This window comes from Hyperoodon ampullatus, assembly GCF_949752795.1.
Source record: "Hyperoodon ampullatus genome assembly, chromosome: 7".
Lineage (NCBI taxonomy): Eukaryota > Metazoa > Chordata > Mammalia > Artiodactyla > Ziphiidae > Hyperoodon > Hyperoodon ampullatus.
In genome coordinates, this window is record NC_136920.1 from 22,805,711 (window position 1) to 22,823,731 (window position 18,021).

Here is an 18,021-nt window from a genome sequence, read left to right on the forward strand (position 1 = left end):
ATACAAACAGCTTATGGAACTCAATATCAAACAAACAAACAATCCAATTTAAAAAATGGGTGAAAGACCTAAATAGGCATTTCACTAAAGAAGACATACAGATAGCCAAGAGGCACATGAAAAGATGCTCAACATCACAAATTATTAGAGAAATGCATATCAAAACTACAGTGAGGTATCACCTCATGCTGGTCAGAATGGCCATCATCAAAAAATCTACAAACAACAAATGCTGGAAAGGGTGTGGTGAAAAGGGAACCCTCCTGCATTGTTGGTAGGCATGTAAATTGATACAGCCACTATGGAGAACAGTATGGAGGTTCCTTACAAAACTAAAAATAGAACTACCATATGACCCAGCAATCCTACTACTGGGTATATACCCTGAGAAAACCATAATTCAAAAAGAGACATGCACCACAGTGTTCATTGCAGCACTATTTACAATAGCCAGGACATGGAACAAACCTAATTGTCCATTGACAGATGAATGGATAAAGAAGATGTGGCACATATATACAATGGAATATTAGCCATAAAAAGAAACAAAATTGTTATTTATAGTGAGGTGGATTGACCTAGTTTCTGTCATACAGAGTGAAGTAAGTCAGAAAGAGAAAAACTAATACCATATGCTAATGCATATATATGGAACCTAAAAAAAAAATGGTACTGATGAACTTAGATGCATGGCAGAAATAAAGATGTAGACATAGAGAATGGACTTGAGGACACAGGGTGAGAGGGGGAAGCTGGGGTGAAGTGAGAGTAACATAGACATATATACACTACTGAAAATAAAATAGTTAGTGGGAAGCTGCAGCGTAGCACAGGGAGATCAGCTTGGTGCTTTGCGATGACCTAGAGGGGTGGGATAGGAAGGATGGGAGGGAGGCTCAAGAGGGAGAGGATATGGGGACATATGTATGCATATTGCTGATTCACTTCGATGTGCAACAGAAACTAAACAGTATTGTGAAGCAATTATACCCTAATAAAGATCTATTAAAAATTATAATGAGATAAATCTGTTGCTGACCAACAGATACCTGTGTCTATGATTGCTCCTGTGATCAACAAGCAGCCAGTAGCCACAGAGAAATTTGGACTCTTCAACTCCAATTTTTTTCTTCAGTGGAGAGCAAGCTGAGATCATTTGAGAACACATGAATGAGGAGGCACGTGTGGGTAGCCAACAAAAGAGGTGATACTCAGCTTCACCTGCTCTTAAGGGCACCTATATAATATGTCACCAGGATTCACAGGTGCTCCCAGATCAGTGTCCTCATGTTGACAACTCTCATGTGTCTTTAGGGAATGGAGGTGGTTTGTAGGCATAAATATACAGGATGATCAGGTTAGAGACGGAGCTTCAGATAAAGTAAAGAGCATTCAGCAAAATGTCTGCTGCAAGCTGAAAATGTTACATTTAGAGCCAAGGTTTTGAAATGTCTAAACATCAGTTATTTAATATATATATTGGACTCATATCTTATTTATGCTTTAGAATCTGTGGTATTTAATATAGCCAGCCTAGAGTGATTTAGGAGCATACTCTGCAATGAGATCAGAGTATTTTATTCCACTCTGCAAATTTCAGACATATTCTTTTATATCAGAATCGTATTTTTTTCCACCACATTCCAAGTGGTTTCCCATTTTCTTTTTTTTTGACTTGTCAGGACTTGATATTGAATGGATAGTGGAGATCTTAATTATAAAATGGCATATTTATGCTTTACCATAAAATAACAAACTAATAAATAGTAGTGAAATATATCATTTTGCACACTTATTAACTCCAAGTAAAGAGCACATTCCTTTTTGACACTTTTGTTTCTCCTCCAGTGCATCTGTTCCTGTTCATATCAAGATAGAGAACAAGAAATGCATTAGAATTTAGGTAAGAGTCTTTGAACTCAGGGTTTCATGAAGCTCAATCCTTAACTACCTTTGACTGTGGGCAAATAACTTGAACTCTATAAACCCCAGTTAACTCAACTATAAGAAGTGAGAAAATATCTCCCTTGCAGGGTTTTGATATAGATTTGAGATAATGTACATAAAGTGCTTATTATACAATAATCATCCAGTAAATATCAACCACTCTGTTAATTGTTATTATCATATTTTGGAGTACTGGTAATACATAGAAATATCACTAAGGTATTCCTCAATATCACTAAGGTATTCCTCAATATCACTAAGATATTCTCTGAGGATGAGAATTTGAAACTGTTTTGTAAAACATATCATCTAAATTCTAGATTGTAGATAGAGATGATGGGATTTTCTGGGCTCTTATTTTTTTTCATGAAAAAAGTACTTTCAGCTTAAAGCTTCAGCCAAAAAAAAAAAAAGATATAAATACTTAAAAGAAGAAAATAACCTGCAGAGAGAGGACAGAGACTTTATAGAGAGCAGTGATTTTCTCTTGGGGAACTTTAGTTCTTTGCAATAGTCTGTGGTCCCTACTTCCTCTTGGTAGTGGAATCTTTTTTTTTTTTTTTTTTTTTTTAGTTTCTGCTTTATAACAAAGTGAATCAGTCATACATATATATATGTTCCCACATCCCTTCCCTCATGCATCTCCCTCCCTCCCACCCTCCCCATCCCACCCCTCCAGGCGGTCACAAAGCACCGAGCTGATCTCCCTGTGTTCTGCGGCTGCTTCCCACTATCTATCTACCTTACGTTTCATAGTGTATATATGTCCATGCCTCTCTTTCGCTTTGTCACAGCTTACCCTTCCCCCTCCCCATATCCTCAAGTCCATTCTCAAGTAGGTCTGTGTCTTTATTCCCATTTTACCCCTAGGTTCTTCCTGACATTTTTTTTTTTTACTTCCATATATATGTGTTAGCATACGGTATTTGTCTTTCTCTTTCTGACTTACTTCACTCTGTATGACAGACTCTAGGTCTATCCACCTCATTACAAATAGCTCAGTTTCGTTTCTTTTTATGGCTGAGTAATATTCCATTGTATATATGTGCCACATCTTCTTTATCCATTCATCCGATGATGGACACTTAGGTTGTTTCCAGCTCCGGGCTATTATGAATAGAGCTGCAATGAACATTTTGGTACATGTCTCTTTTTGAATTATGGTTTTCTCAGGGTATATGCCTAGTAGTGGGATTGCTGGGTCATATGGTAGTTCTATTTTTAGTTTTTTAAGGAACCTCCATACTGTTCTGCATAGTGGCTGTACCAATTCACATTCCCACCAGCAGTGCAAGAGTGTTCCCTTTTCTCCACACCCTCTGCAGCATTTATTGTTTCTAGATTTCTTGATGAAGGCCATTCTGACTGGTGAGAGAGGATATCTCATTGCAGTTTTGATTTGCATTTCTCTAATGACTAATGATGTTGAGCATTCTTTCATGTGTTTGTTGGCAGTCTGTATATCTTCTGTGGAGAAATGCCTATTTAAGTCTTCTGCCCATTTTTGGATTGGGTTGTTTGTTTTTTTGCTATTGAGCTGCATGAGCTGTTTATAAATTTTGGAGATTAATCCTTTGTCAGTTGCTTCATTTGCAAATATTTTCTCCCATTCTGAGGGTTGTCTTTTGGTCTTGTTTATGGTTTCCTTTGCTGTGCAAAAGCTTTTAAGTTTCATTAGGTCCCATTTGTTTATCTTTGTTTTTATTTCCATTTCTCTAGGAGGTGGGTCCAAAAGGATCTTGCTGTGATTTATGTCATAGAGTGTTCTACCTATGTTTTCCTCTAAGAGTTTGATAGTTTCTGGCCTTACATTTAGGTCTTTAATCCATTTTGAGCTTATTTTTGTGTATGGTGTTAGGGAATGATCTAGTCTCAAACTTTTACATGTCCCTGTCCAGTTTTCCCAGCACCACTTATTGAAGAGGCTGTCCTTTCTCCACTGTACATTCCTTCCTCCTTTATCAAAGATAAGTTGGCCATATGTGCGTGGGTTTATCTCTGGGCTTTCTATCCTGATCCACTGATCTATCTTTTTGTTTTTATGCCAGTACCATACTCTCTTAATTACTGTAGCTTTGTAGTATAGTCTGAAGTCAGGGAGCCTGATTCCTCCAGCTCCATTTTTCGTTCTCAAGATTGCTTTGGCTATTCGGGGTCTTTTGTTTTTCCAAACAAATTTTGAAATTTTTTGTTCTACTTCTGTGAAAAATGCCAGTGGTAGTTTGATAGGGATTGCATTGAATCTGTAGATTGCTTTGGGTAGTAGAGTCATTTTCACAATATTGATTCTTCCAATCCAGGAGCATGGTATATCTCTCCATCTATTTGTATCATCTTTAATTTCTTTCATCAGTGTCTTATAATTTTCTGCATACAGGTCTTTTGTCTCCTTAGGTAGGTTTATTCCTAGATATTTTATTCTTTTTGTTGCAATGGTAAATGGGAGTGTTTTCTTGATTTCATTTTCAGATTTTTCATCATTAGTGTACAGGAATGCCAGAGATTTCAGTACATTAAATTTGTATCCTGCTACTTTACCAAATTCATTGATTAGCTCTAGTACTTTTTCGGTAGCATCTTTAGGATTCTCTATGTATAGTATCATGTCATCTGCAAACAGTGACAGCTTTACTTCTTCTTTTCTGATTTGGATTCCTTTTATTTCCTTTTCTTCTCTGATTGCTGTGGCTAAAACTTCCAAAACTATGTTGAATAAGAGTGGTGAGAGTGGGCAGCCTTGTCTTGTTCCTGATCTTAGTGGAAATGATTTCACTTTTTCACCATTGAGGACAATGTTGGCTGTGGGTTTTTCATATATGGCCTTTATTCTGTTGAGGAAAGTTCCCTCTATGCCTACTTTCTGCAGGGTTTTTATCATAAATGGGTGTTGAATTTTGTCAAAAGCTTTCTCTGCATCTATTGAGATGATCATATGGTTTTTCTCCTTCAACTTGTTAATATGGTGTATCACGTTGATTGATTTGCATATATTGAAGAATCCTTGCATTCCTGGAATAAACCCCACTTGATCATGGTGTATGATACTTTTAATGTGCCGTTGGATTCTGTTTGCTAGTATTTTGTTGAGGATTTTTGCATCTATGTTCATCAGTGATATTGGCCTGTAGTTTTCTTTCGTTGTGACATCCTTGCCTGGTTTTGGTATCAAGGTGATGGTGGCCTCGTAGAATGAGTTTGGGAGTGTTCCTTCCTCTGATATTGTTTGGAAGAGTTTGAGAAGGATGGGTGTTAGCTCTTCTCTCAATGTTTGATAGAATTCGCCTGTGAAGCCATCTGGTCCTGGGCTTTTGTTTGTTGGAAGATTTTTAATCACAGTTTCAATTTCAGTGCTTGTGATTGGTTTATTCATATTTTCTATTTCTTCCTGAGTCAGTCTTGGTAGGTTGTGCATTTCTAAGAATTTGTCCATTTCTTCCAGGTTGTCCATTTTATTGGCATAGAGTTGCTTATAGTAATCTCTCATGATCTTTTGTATTTCTGCAGTGTCAGTTGTTACTTCTCCTTTTTCATTTCTAATTCTACTGATTTGAGTCTTCTCCCTTCTTTTCTTGATGAGTCTGGCTAATGGTTTGTCAATTTTGTTTATCTTCTCAAAGAACCAGCTTTTAGTTTGGTTGATCTTTGCTATCGTTTCCTTCATTTCTTTTTCATTTATTTCTGATCTGATCTTTATGATTTCTTTCCTTCTGCTAACTTTGGGGGTTTTTTGTTCTTCTTTCTCTAATTGCTTTAGGTGCAGGGTCAGGTTGTTTACTCGAAATGTTTCCTGTTTCTTAAGGTGGGATTGTATTGCTATAAACTTCCCCCTTAGAACTGCTTTTGCTGCGTCCCATAGGTTTTGGGTCGTCGTGTCTCCATTGTCATTTGTTTCTAGGTATTTTTAAATTTCCTCTTTGATTTCTTCAGTGATCACTTCGTTATTGAGTAGTGTATTGTTCAGCCTCCATGTGTTTATATTTTTTACAGATCTTTTCCTGTAATTGATGTCTAGTCTCATAGTATTATGGTCGGAAAAGTTACTTGATACAATTTCAATTTTCTTAAATTTACCAAGGCTTGATTTGTGACCCAAGATATGATCTATCATGGAGAATGTTCCATGAGCACTTGAGAAAAATGTGTATTCTGTTGTTTTTGGATGGAATGTCCTATAAATATCAACTAAGTCCATCTTGTTTAATTTATCATTTAAAGCTTGTGTTTCCTTATTTATTTTCATTTTGGATATTCTGTCCATTGGTGAAAGTGGGGTGTTAAAGTCCCCTACTATGATTGTGTTACTGTCGATTTCCCCTTTTATGGCTGTTAGTATTTGCCTTATGTATTGAGGTGCCCCTATGTTCGGTGCATAAATATTTACAATTGTTATATCTTCTTCTTGGATCGATCCCTGTATCGTTATGTAGTGTCCTTCTTTGTCTCTTCTAATAGTCTTTATTTTAAAGTCTATTTTGTCTGATATAAGAATTGCTACTCCAGCTTTCTTTTGATTTCCATTTGCATGGAATATCTTTTTCCATCCCCTTACTTTCAATCTGTATGTGTCTCTAGGTCTGAAGTGGGTCTCTTGTAGACAGCATATATATGGGTCTTGTTTTTGTATCCATTCAGCCACTCTGTGTCTTTTGGTGGGAGCATTTAGTCCATTTACATTTAAGGTAATTATTGATATGTATGTTCCTATTCCCATTTCCTTAATTGCTTTGCGTTCGTTATTGTAGGTATAGTCCTTCTGTTGTGTTTCTTGCCTAGAGAAGTTCCTTTAGCATTTGTTGTAAAGCTGGTTTGGTGGTGCTGAACTCTCTCAGCTTTTGCTTGTCTGTAAACGTTTTAATTTCTCCATCAAATCTGAATGAGATCCTTGCTGGGTAGAGTAATCTTGGTTGCAGGTTTCTCTCCTTCATCACTTTCATTATGTCCTGCCACTCCCTTCTGGCTTGTAGAGTTTCTGCTGAGAGATCAGCTGTTAACCTGATGGGGATTCCCTTGTGTGTTATTTGTTGTTTTTCCCTTGCTGCTTTTAATATGATTTCTTTGTGTTTAATTTTTGACAGTTTGATTAATATGTGTCTTGGCGTATTTCTTCTTGGATTTATTCTGTATGGGACTCTCTGTGCCTCCTGGACTTGATTAACTATTTCCTTTCCCATATTAGGGAAGTTTTCAACTATAATCTCTTCAAATATTTTCTCAGTCCCTTTCTTTTTCTCTTCTTCTTCTGGAACCCCTATAATTCGAATGTTGGTGCGTTTAATGTTGTCCCAGAGGTCTCTGAGACTGTCCTCTGTTCTTTTCATTCTTTTTTCTTGATTTTGCTCTGCAGCAGTTATTTCCACTATTTTATATTCCACCTCACTTATCCGTTCTTCTGCCTCAGTTATTCTGCTATTGATCCCATCTAGAGTATTTTTCATTTCATTTATTGTGTTTTTAATCGATGCTTGATTCATCTTTAGTTCTTCTAGGTCCTTGTTAACTGTTTCTTGCATATTGTCTATTCTATTTCCAAGATTTTGGATCTTGGAAATAGAATCTTGGATCAGCTTTACTATCATTATTCTGAATTCTTTTTCAGGTAGACTGCCTATTACCTCTTCATTTGTTAGGTCTGGTAGGTTTATATCTTGCTCCTTCACCTGCTGTGTGTTTTTCTGCTTTCTCATTTTGCTTATGTTACTGTGTTTGGGGTCTCCTTTTTGCAGGCTGCAGATTCGTAGTTCCCGTTGTTTTTGGTGTCTGTCCCCCGTGGTAAGGTTGTTTCAGTAGGTTGTGTAGGCTTCCTGGTGGGGGGGACTAATGCCTGTGTTCTGGTCGCCGAGGCTCGATCTTGTCTTTCTGGTGGACAGGTCCACGTCCGGTGGTGTGTTTTGGGGTGCCTGTGGCCTTATTATGTTTTTAGGTAGCCTCTCTGCTAATGGGTGGGGTTGTGTTCCTGACTTGCCAGTTGCTTGGCATAGGGTGACCAGCACTGTAGCTTGCTGGTCGTTGACTGAAGCTGGGTGCTGGTGTTGAGATGGAGATCCCTGGGAGATTTTCGCTGCTTGATATTATGTGGAGCTGGGAGGTCTCTTGTGGACCCGTGTCCTGAAGTTGGCTCTCCCACTTCAGAGGCACAGCACTGACTCCTGGCTGCAGCACCAAGAGCCTTTCATCCACCCGGCTCAGAATAACAGTGAGAAAAAGTAGAAAGAAAGAATTAGTAGAAGAAAGAAAGAGAGAGGCGTAGAAATGAAGAAGGGAAACAAGGAAGGAAGGAAGGAAGAAAGAAAGGAGGGAGGGAAGGAGGAAGGATGGAAAGAAAGAAGGAAAGAAAGGAGAGAGGGAGGGAAGAATGAAAGCAAAAGGAAGAGTGAATGGAAGAAGGGAGGGAGGGAGGGAGGAACGAAAGAAAGAAAGAAAGACAGGAGGGAGGGAGGAGGAAGGAAAGAAAAAGAAAGTGGAAAGAAGAAGGGTGGGAGGGAGGAAAGAAAAAGAAAGAAGGAAAGGAGGAGCGGAGGGAGGGAGGGAGGAAGGAAAGAAAAAGAAAGTGGAAAGAAGATGGGTGGGAGGGAGGGAGGGAGGAAAGAAAAAGAAAGAAGGAAAGGAGGAGCAGAGGGAGCGAGGGAGGAAGGGAAGGTAGGAAAAAAAGAAAGAGCAGGTAAAGTAAAATAGAATAAAGCATGAAATATAGTAGTGTTATTAAAATTAAAAAGTAATTATTAAAAAAAAACACGGACCGATAGAACCCAGGGACATATGGTGGAAGCAAACCTATACAGAGAGAATCTTACACAGAAGATTACACATACACATTCACAAAAAGAGAGCAGGGGGAAAAATCAAAAATCTTGCTCTCCAAGTCCACCTCCTCAATTTGGGATAATTCGTTGTAAAAAGAGGAAAAGGGCGAGAAGTCTGAAATCTTGCTAAGTCCACCTCCTTAATCTGGGATAATTCGTTGTAAAAAGAGGAAAAAGCGGGGAAAGTCTTAAATCTTGTCCTTAAAGTCCACTTCCTCAATTTGGGATGATTCGCTGTCTATTTATGCACTCCACAGATGCAGGGCACATCAAATGGACCGTGGAGCTTTAATCTGCTGCCTCCGAGGCTGCACAGAGAGATTTCCCTGTCTCTGCTCTCACAACTCCCGGGTCTCAGCCTTGGACCTGGCCCTCCTCTGCGTGTAGGTCACCGGAGGGCGTCCGTTCTTCGCTCAGACAGGACGGGTTTAAAGGAGCTGCTGACTCGGGGGGCTCTGGCTCACTCAGGCAGTGGGGAGGGAGGGGCGCGCAGTGTGGGGCGGGCCTGCGGCGGCAGAGGCCGGCGTGACGTTGCAGCAGCCCGTGGCGCTCCGTGCGCCCTCCCGGGTCCTGGGACCCCGGCAGTGGCGGGGTGCACAGGCCCCCCAGAAGGCGGGGCGGACAGTGACCCGCGCTCGCACACAGGCCCCGCGGCGGCGGACGGCGGCGGCGGCGGCGGCGGCTGGCGTTGGTAGTGGAATCTTTTTGCCACATGAATGTTGAGTTTGGACATGTGACTTACTTTCACCTATGGGAAGCAAGTAAACTTTCCCAGAAACTTTTAGAGTTCTAGTGCATTTCCATTACTCTTTTGCTTCTACCCTGTGTTGTGAGAATAAATATGTCTCATCTGAGTTTGCTACTTCAAATTTAGGTTGAAAACTACCTAAAGACATGTGGAACAAAGTTGCAACCTACCCACAGCATGGTATGGAAGTAGAATTTATCACAGTCACAACAGATGAACAGTCTATATGCAATATGAACAAGAAATCCTTTGTTTTTCTAGATTTGGGGGTTGTTATTGCAGCAAAACTGACAAAGGTACCTACAGAGCAATTAAATGTATTGACCTCACTCACACACTTACATACTAATGTGGTCTCTGCTTCCCTTATAAGTACCTTTCAATCAGCCACACCCAGCCAGAAATAGGTTTTAAAACGTGCATCAGATTATGTTTTCCCTTTATGTAAAATTCTCCAGTGACCTAACAGTGCACTTCGAATAAAATAATAATAATATGTTTTTAAAAAACGTGTACTTTGCCTGGAAGGCACTGCAAAGCCATGTAGTTTCTTTGTCTCCATGTTGACTGCCTGCTTTTCTACCTTATTGCTGTTGTAGTCCAACTACATTAGCTTCTTTTCTGTTCCTCCACTATAACAAACTCTTCCTTTTCTTTGAACGTATGGTCTCTTTTGCCTGGAAGATATTTCTCCTCATCTCAGTGTTTGGCTCCCTTTCTGCATTAATGTCACAGTTTGAATGTCACCTCTTCAGAGAAGCCATTTCAAACTAGCATACCTCAGTAGATGATCCATTTCCTCTTCATCTCTGCCATTATTTTCCATCATTTCATTATCTGTTTCTTTCAACACTTCACAATTTTAATACCATTATCACAAGTAATAATAGACAAGAGATACTTACTATGTTCCAAGCACTATTTTAAGTGACTAGCTTAGAATAACCCATGAGTAGGTACTACTTTTAAAAAGGGGAAACTGAGGCACAGTGTGTATGTATTAATTTGTTTATTCCTCTAGATTATAAGACACATGAGAGCAGGAGTCATGAAAAAATTTTTTTCACTGCTTATACTCAGCATGTATTATGAAGCTTGCTACAGAAAAACAACTCAAAAGTATTTTTGCATTTTGTAAATTAAGTACTGAAGTTCTCAGTTGTTATTTTCACAGAGATCTCCTTATACTCCAGTGCCTAAGATCCTTGGTAATTCTATTCTTAATTTTAAATCAATGCACTAAAGCACTGTTATGAAGATAAGTCTTTAAAAATAGCTTTACACTAGATATTTCTCTGATGACAGATCTTTTATACTGTCCAATACAGCAGCCATTGGCCATATGTTAGATTGCCATTAGCCTGGGTACTAAGAGCTTAAAATGTGGCTAGTGGAACTGAGGAAATAAATTAGTAATTTTATTTGGTTTTAATTAATTTAATTTTTTTTTGAATTTTATTTGATTTATTTTTTATACAGCAGGGTCTTATTAATTATCTATTTTATACATACTAGTATACACATGTCAATCACAATCTCCCAATTCATCCCACCACCACCACCACACCCCCACCACTTTCCCTCACTTGGTGTCCATACGTTTGTTCTCTACATCTGTGTCTCTATATCTGCCTTGCAAACCAGTTCATCTGTACCATTTTTCTATGTTCCACATATATAAGTTAATATACGATATTTGTTTTTCTTTTTCTGACTTACTTCACTCTTTGTGACAGTTGCTAGATCCATCCATGTCACTACAAATGACCCAATTTCATTCCTTTATATGGCTGAGTAATATTCCATTGTATATATGTACCACATCTTCTTTAACCATTCATCTATCTATGGGCATTTACGTTGCTTCCATGACCTGGCTATTGTAAATAGTGCTGCAATGAATATTGGTGTGCATGTGTCTTTTTGAAATATGGTTTTCTCTGCGTATATGCCCAGTAGTAGGATTGCTGGGTCATATGGTAATTCTATTTTTTAGTTTTTTAAGGAACCTCCGTACTGTTCTCCATAGTGGCTATATCAATTAACATTCCCACCAGCAATGCAAGAGGGTTCCCTTTTATTCACACTCTCTCCAGCATTTGTTGTTTGAAGGCTTTCTGTTGATGCCCATTCTAATTAGTGTGAGGTGATACCTCATTGTAGCTTTGATTTGCATTTCTCTAATAATTACTGATGTTGAGCAGCTTTTCATGTGCTTCTTGGCCATCTGTGTTTTCTTTGGAGAAATGTCTATTTCGGCCTTGCACCCATTTTTTGATTGGATTGTTTGTTTTTTAAATATTGAGTTGCAAGAGATGTTTATATATTATGGAGATTAATGCTTTGTCCGTTGATTCATTTGCAAATATTTTCTCCCCCTCTGAGGGTTGTCTTTTCATCTTGTTTATGGTTTCCTTTGCTGTTCAAAAGCTTTTAAGTTTCATTAGGTCCCATTTGTTTATTTTTGTTTTTATTTCCATTACTCTAGGAGGTGGATCAAAAAGATCTTGCTGTGATGTATGTCAAAGAGTGTTCTTCCCATGTTTTCCTTTAAGAGTTTTATAGTGTCTGGTGTTACATTTAGGTCTCTAATCCATTTTGAGTTTAGTTTTGTGTATGGTGTTAGGGAGTGTTCTAATTTCGTTCTTTTACATATAGCTGTCCAGTTTTCCCAGCACCACTTATTGAAGAGACTGTCTTTTCTCCATTAGATATCCTTACCTCCTTTGTCATAGATTAATTGACCATAAGTGCATGGGTTTATTTCTGGGCTTTCTATCCTGTTCCATTGATCTCTATTTCTATTTTTGTGCCAGTACCATGTTGTCTTGATTACTGTAGCTTTCTAGTATAGTCTGAAGTCAGGAAGTCTGATTCCTCCAGCTCCATTATTTTCCCTCAAGACTGCTTTGGCTATTCGGGGTCTGTTGTGTCTCCATACGAATTTTAAGATTTTTTGTTCTAGTTCTGTAAAAAATGCCATTGGTAAGTTGATAGGAAGTGCATTGAATTTGTAGATTGCTTTGGGTAGTAGAGTCATTTTCACAATGTTGATTCTTCCAATCCAAGAACATGGTATATCTCTCCATCTGCTTGTGTCATCTTTGAGTTCTTTCATCGGTGTCTTATAGTTTTATGAGTACAGGTCTTTTACCTCCCTAGGTAGGTTTATTCCTAGGTATTTTATTCTTTTTGTTGCAGTGGTGTATGGAATTGTTTCCTTAATTTCTCTTTCTGATCTTTCATTGTTAGCATATAGGAATGCAAGTGATTTCTGTGCATTAATGTTGTATCATGCAACTTTACCAATTTCATTGATTAGCTCTAGTAGTTTTCTGATGGCATATTTAGTATTCTCTATGTATAGTGTCATGTCATCTGCAAACAGTGACAGTTTTACTTCATTACCAATATGTACCCCTTTTATTTCTTTTTCTTCTCTGATTGCTGTTGCTCGGATTTCCAAAATAATGTTGAATAATAGTGACGACAGTGGACATCCTTGTCTTGTTCCTGATCTGAGAGGAAATGCTTTCAGTTTTTCACCATTGAGAATGATGTTTGCTGTGAGTCATATATGAATTTTATTATGTTGATGTAGTTTGCCTCTATGCCTACTTTCTAGAGAGTTTTTGTCATAAATGTGTATTGAATTCTGTCAAAAGCTTTTTCTGCATCTATTGAGATGATCATATGGTTTTTGTTCTTCAATTTGTTAATATGGTGTATCACATTGATTGATTTTCATATATTGAAGAAGCCTTGCATCCCTGGGTTAAATCCCAGTTGTAATGGTTTATGGTCCTTTTAATGTGCTGTTGGATTCTGTTTGCTGGTATTTTGTTGAAGGATTTTTGCATGTGTATTCATCAGTGATATTGGTCTGTAACTTTCTTTTTTTGTAGTATCTTTGTCTGGTTTGGGTATCATGGTGATGGTAGTCTCATAGAATGAGTTTGGGAGCATTCCTTCCTCTGCAAGTTTTTGGAAGAATTTGAGAAGAATAAGTGTTAGCTATTCAGTAAATGTTTGATAGAATTCGCCTGTGAAGCCATCTGATCCTGGGCTTTTGTTTGTTGGAAGATTTTTAATCACAGTTTCAATTTCTTTACTAGTGATTGGTCTGTTCATATTTTCTTTTTCTTCCTGGTTCAGTCTTGGAAGGTTATACCTTTCTATGAATTTATCCATTTCTTCCAGGTTGTCCATTTTATTGGCATAGAGTTGTTTGTAGTAGTCTCTTACGATACTTTGTATTTCTGCAGTGTCCATTGTAAGTTCTCCTTTTTCATTCCTAATTTTATTGATTTGAGTTCTCTCCCTCTTTTTCTTGATGAGTCTGGCTAAAGGTTTATAAACTTTAGTCATCTTCTCAAAGAACCAGATTTTAGTTTTATTGATCTTTGCTCTTGTTTTCTTTGTTTCTATTTCATTTATTTCTTCTCTGATCTTTATGATTTCATTCCTTCTAATAACTTTAGGTTTTGTTTGTTCTTCTTTCTCTAGTTCCTTTAGGTGTAAGGTTAGATTCTTTATTTGAGATTTTTCTTGTTTCTTGAGGTAGACTTGTATTGCAATAGACTTCCCTCTTTGAATTGCTTTTGCGGCATCCCATAGGTTTGGGATCATCGTGTTTTTTTGGAGTTTGTCCCTATGTAGTTTTTGATTCCATCTTTGACTTCTTCAGTGATGTCTTGGTTATTTAGTAATGTACTGTTTAGCCTCCATGTGTTTGTGTTTCCTACATTTTTTTCACTGTAATTAATTTCTAATCTCACAGAACTGTGTTGGAAAAAATGCTTGATATGATTTCAATTTTCTTAAATTTACCAAGGCCTGATTTGTGACCCAAGATGTTATCTATCCTGGAGAATGTTCCATGTACACTTGAGAAGAAAGTGTAATCTGCTGTTTTTGGATGGAATATCCTATAAATATCAATTAAATCTATCTGGTCTATTGTGTCATTTAAAGCTTGTGTTTCCTTATTAATTTTCTGTCTCGATGATCTGTCCTTTGGTGTAAGTGAGGTGTTTAAGTCCCCCAATATTATTGTGTCACTGTCAATTTCCTCTTTTATAGCTGTTAGCAGTTGCATTATGTATGGAGGTGCTCCTATGTTGGGTGCATATATATTTATAATTGTTATGTCTTCTTCTTGGATTGATCCCTTGATCATTATGTAGTGTCCTTCCTTGTCTTTTGTAACATTCTTTATTTTAAAGTCTGTTTTATCTGATATGACTATTGCTACTCGCACTTTCTTTTGATTTCCAATTGCATGGAATATGTTTTCTCCATCCTCTAACTTTCAGTGTGTATGTGTCCCTAGGTCTGATATGGGTCTCTTGTAAATGGCATATTTATGGGTCTTGTTTTTTGTATCCATTCAGTGAGTTTGTGTCTTTTAGTTGGAGCATTTAATCCTTTCACCTATAAGGTAATTATCAATATGTATGTTCCTATTACCATTTTCTTAATTGTTATGTGTTTGTTTTTGTAGGTCCTTTTCTTCTCTTGTATTTCCTAGTTAGAGAAGTTCCTTTAGCATTTGTTGTAGAGATGGTTTGGTGGTGCTGAGTTCTCTTAGCTTTTGCTTGTTTGTAAAGCTTTTGATTTCTCTGTCGAATCTGAATTAGATTCTTGCCAGGTAGAGTAATCTTGGATGTAGGTTCTTCCCTTTCATCACTTTAAATATATCATGTGACTCCCTTCTGGCTTGGAGAGTTTCTGCTGAGAATCAACTGTTGACCTTATGGGAGTTCCCTTGTATGTTATGTCATTTTTCCCTTGTTGCTTTCAATAATTTTTCTTTGTCTTTTATTTTTGTCAGTTAGATTACTATGTGTCTCCATGTGTTTCTCCTTGGGTTTATTCTGACTGGGACTCTCTGTGCTTCCTGGACTTGAGTGGCTATTTCCTTTCCCATTTTAGGGAAGTTTTCAAGTATAATCTCTTCAAATATTTTTTTCAGGTCCTTTCTCTCTCTCTTCTCCTTCTGGGACCCCTATAACGTGAATGTTGTTGTGTTTAGAGTTGTCCTAGAAGTCTCTTGGGCTGTTTTCATTTTTTTTCTTTATTCTGTTCTGTGTCAGTGTATCCTGCCATTCTGTCTTCCAGGTTACTTATCCACTCTTCTGCCTCTGTTACTCTGCTATTGGTTCCTTCTAGTGTATTTTTCATTTCAGTTATTGTATTGTACACTCTGTTTGTTTGTTCTTTAATTTTTCCAGGTCTTTGTTAAACATTTCTTGCATCTTCTCGATCTTTGCCTCCATTCTTTATCTGAGGTCCTGGATCAACTTCACTATCATTATTCTGAATTCTTTTCCTGGAAAGTTGCCTTTATCAACTTCATTTAGTTGTTTTTTCTGCAGTTTTATCTTGTTCCTTTATCTGTTACAAATTCCTTTGACTTTTCATTTTCTTTATCTTTCTGTGAATGTGGTTTTCCTTTCACAGACTACTGAATTGTAGTTCTTCTTGCTTCTTCTCTTTGCCCTCTGGTGGATGAGGCTATCTAAGAGGCTTTTGCAAGCTTCCTGATGGGATGGACTGGTGGTAGGTAGAGCTGGCTGTTGCTCTGGTGCACAGAGCTCAGTAAAACTTTAATCCATTCTTCTGCTTATGGGTGGGGCTGGGTTCGCTCCTTGTTGGTTGTTTGGCCTGAGGTGACCTAGCACTCTAGCCTACACTGCTCTTTGGTGGGGCTAATAGCGGATTCTGGGAGGGCTGATGCCAAGGAGTACTTCCCAGAACTTCTACTGCCAGTTTCCTTGTCCCCATGGTGAGCCACAGCCACTCCCCATCTCTGAATAAGACCCTCCAACACTAGTAGGTAGGTCTGGTTCAGTCTCCTATGGGGTCACTGCTCCTTTCCCCAGGTCCCAATGTGCACACTACTTTGTGTGTGCCGTATAAGAGTGGAGTCTCTGTTTCACCCAGTCCTGTTGAAACCCTGCAATCAAATCCTGCTAGCCTTCAAAATCTGATTCTCTAGGAATTCCTCCTCCCATTGCTGGACCCCCAGGTTGGGAAGCCTGATGTGAGACTCAGGACCTTCATTCCTGTGGGAGTACTTCTGTGGTATAAATGTTCTCCAGTTTGTGAGTCACCCACCCAGCAGTTATGGGATTTTATTTTATTGTCATTGTGCACCTCCTACCATCTCAGTGTGGCTTCTCCTTTGTCTTTTGATGTGCGGTATCTTTTTTGGTGAGTTCCAGTGTCTTCCTGTCAATGATTGTTCAGCAGTTAGTTGTGATTCTGGTGCTCTCATAAGCGGGAGGGAGTGTATGTCCTTCTACTTCCCCATCTTGAACCAATCTCAAATTTAAATTTAAATTTAAACAGCTACATGTGTGTATATTGTGGCTACCATATTTGGCAGCACAGCTTTAGAAGTTATGATGAAAGGCTAGTTAAAATACTTAAGGGGACCTTCAACTTCCAATCATACATTTCTTGAACTACGGCATGAGAAATTTCTACTAAGGAGCCCATAGATTTTTCTCTGTAAATAACTACATCACAATGATGGAACATTAATTATTCATTCATCAAATATTTAGCGACTACTTATTATGGCCCAGCCTCTATGCCAAGCACCTGTTATCCAACAGTGACTATGGACAAACATTGACATTGTCTTCAAGGAGTTTATAGTCTGCAGGGAAATATAAATAATCACTATTGGAGACAGAAAGAGATACAGTAATCACAGTACACAATAAGTGTTACAAAGGAAACAAATGTGTGGCTGAGCTAAAGAATATGTGGTTTTGTGGAACCAGTTTACACACTTCAGTTGGAGGTGAAGCCTTCTCATTTTTTTTTTTTTTTTTTCTTTTTGCGGTACGCGGGCCTCTCACTGTTGTGGCCTCTCCCCTTGCGGAGCACAGTCTCCGGACGCGCAGGCTCAGCGGCCATGGCTCACGGGCCCAGCCGCTCCGCGGCATGTGGGATCTTCCCAGACCGGGGCACGAACCCATGTCCCCTGCATCGGCAGGCTGACTCTCAACCACTGCGCCACCAGGGAAGCCCGAAGCCTTCTCATTTGAGATGACATACAAATGAGGCTAGATGGGTAAGAAGGAGCTACCCATGTATGAGGGTGCAAAGGGAACAATTTCCAAAAGGAGGGACCAGCATATATAACAAACTCAGAGATAGGAAAGAGTGTGGCAACTAAGAGAAGGTCCATGGGATTGGACCATAATGAGTAGTACTAGAAGCATCCTGGGCAAGATTGGAAAAATAAATGAGTTAAATCAGTAGGTCTCATATCATGAATGGAATTATTATTGTTATTATTATTACTATTTTAATTAGGAATGCAAAAGAAAGGCATTGTGAAATTTTCAGTACGGATGTAACACAACCTCAAATTTGTTTTTACTAAATCGCTCTTGTTATCATTTGAAGAAAAAAACATTGTAGGGTAGAATAATGGCAATGGGAAGCCGATTAGAAGATAAAAAAAATATGGCATTCAAAGATGTTGGCAACTTGGATTTAAGTGGTATT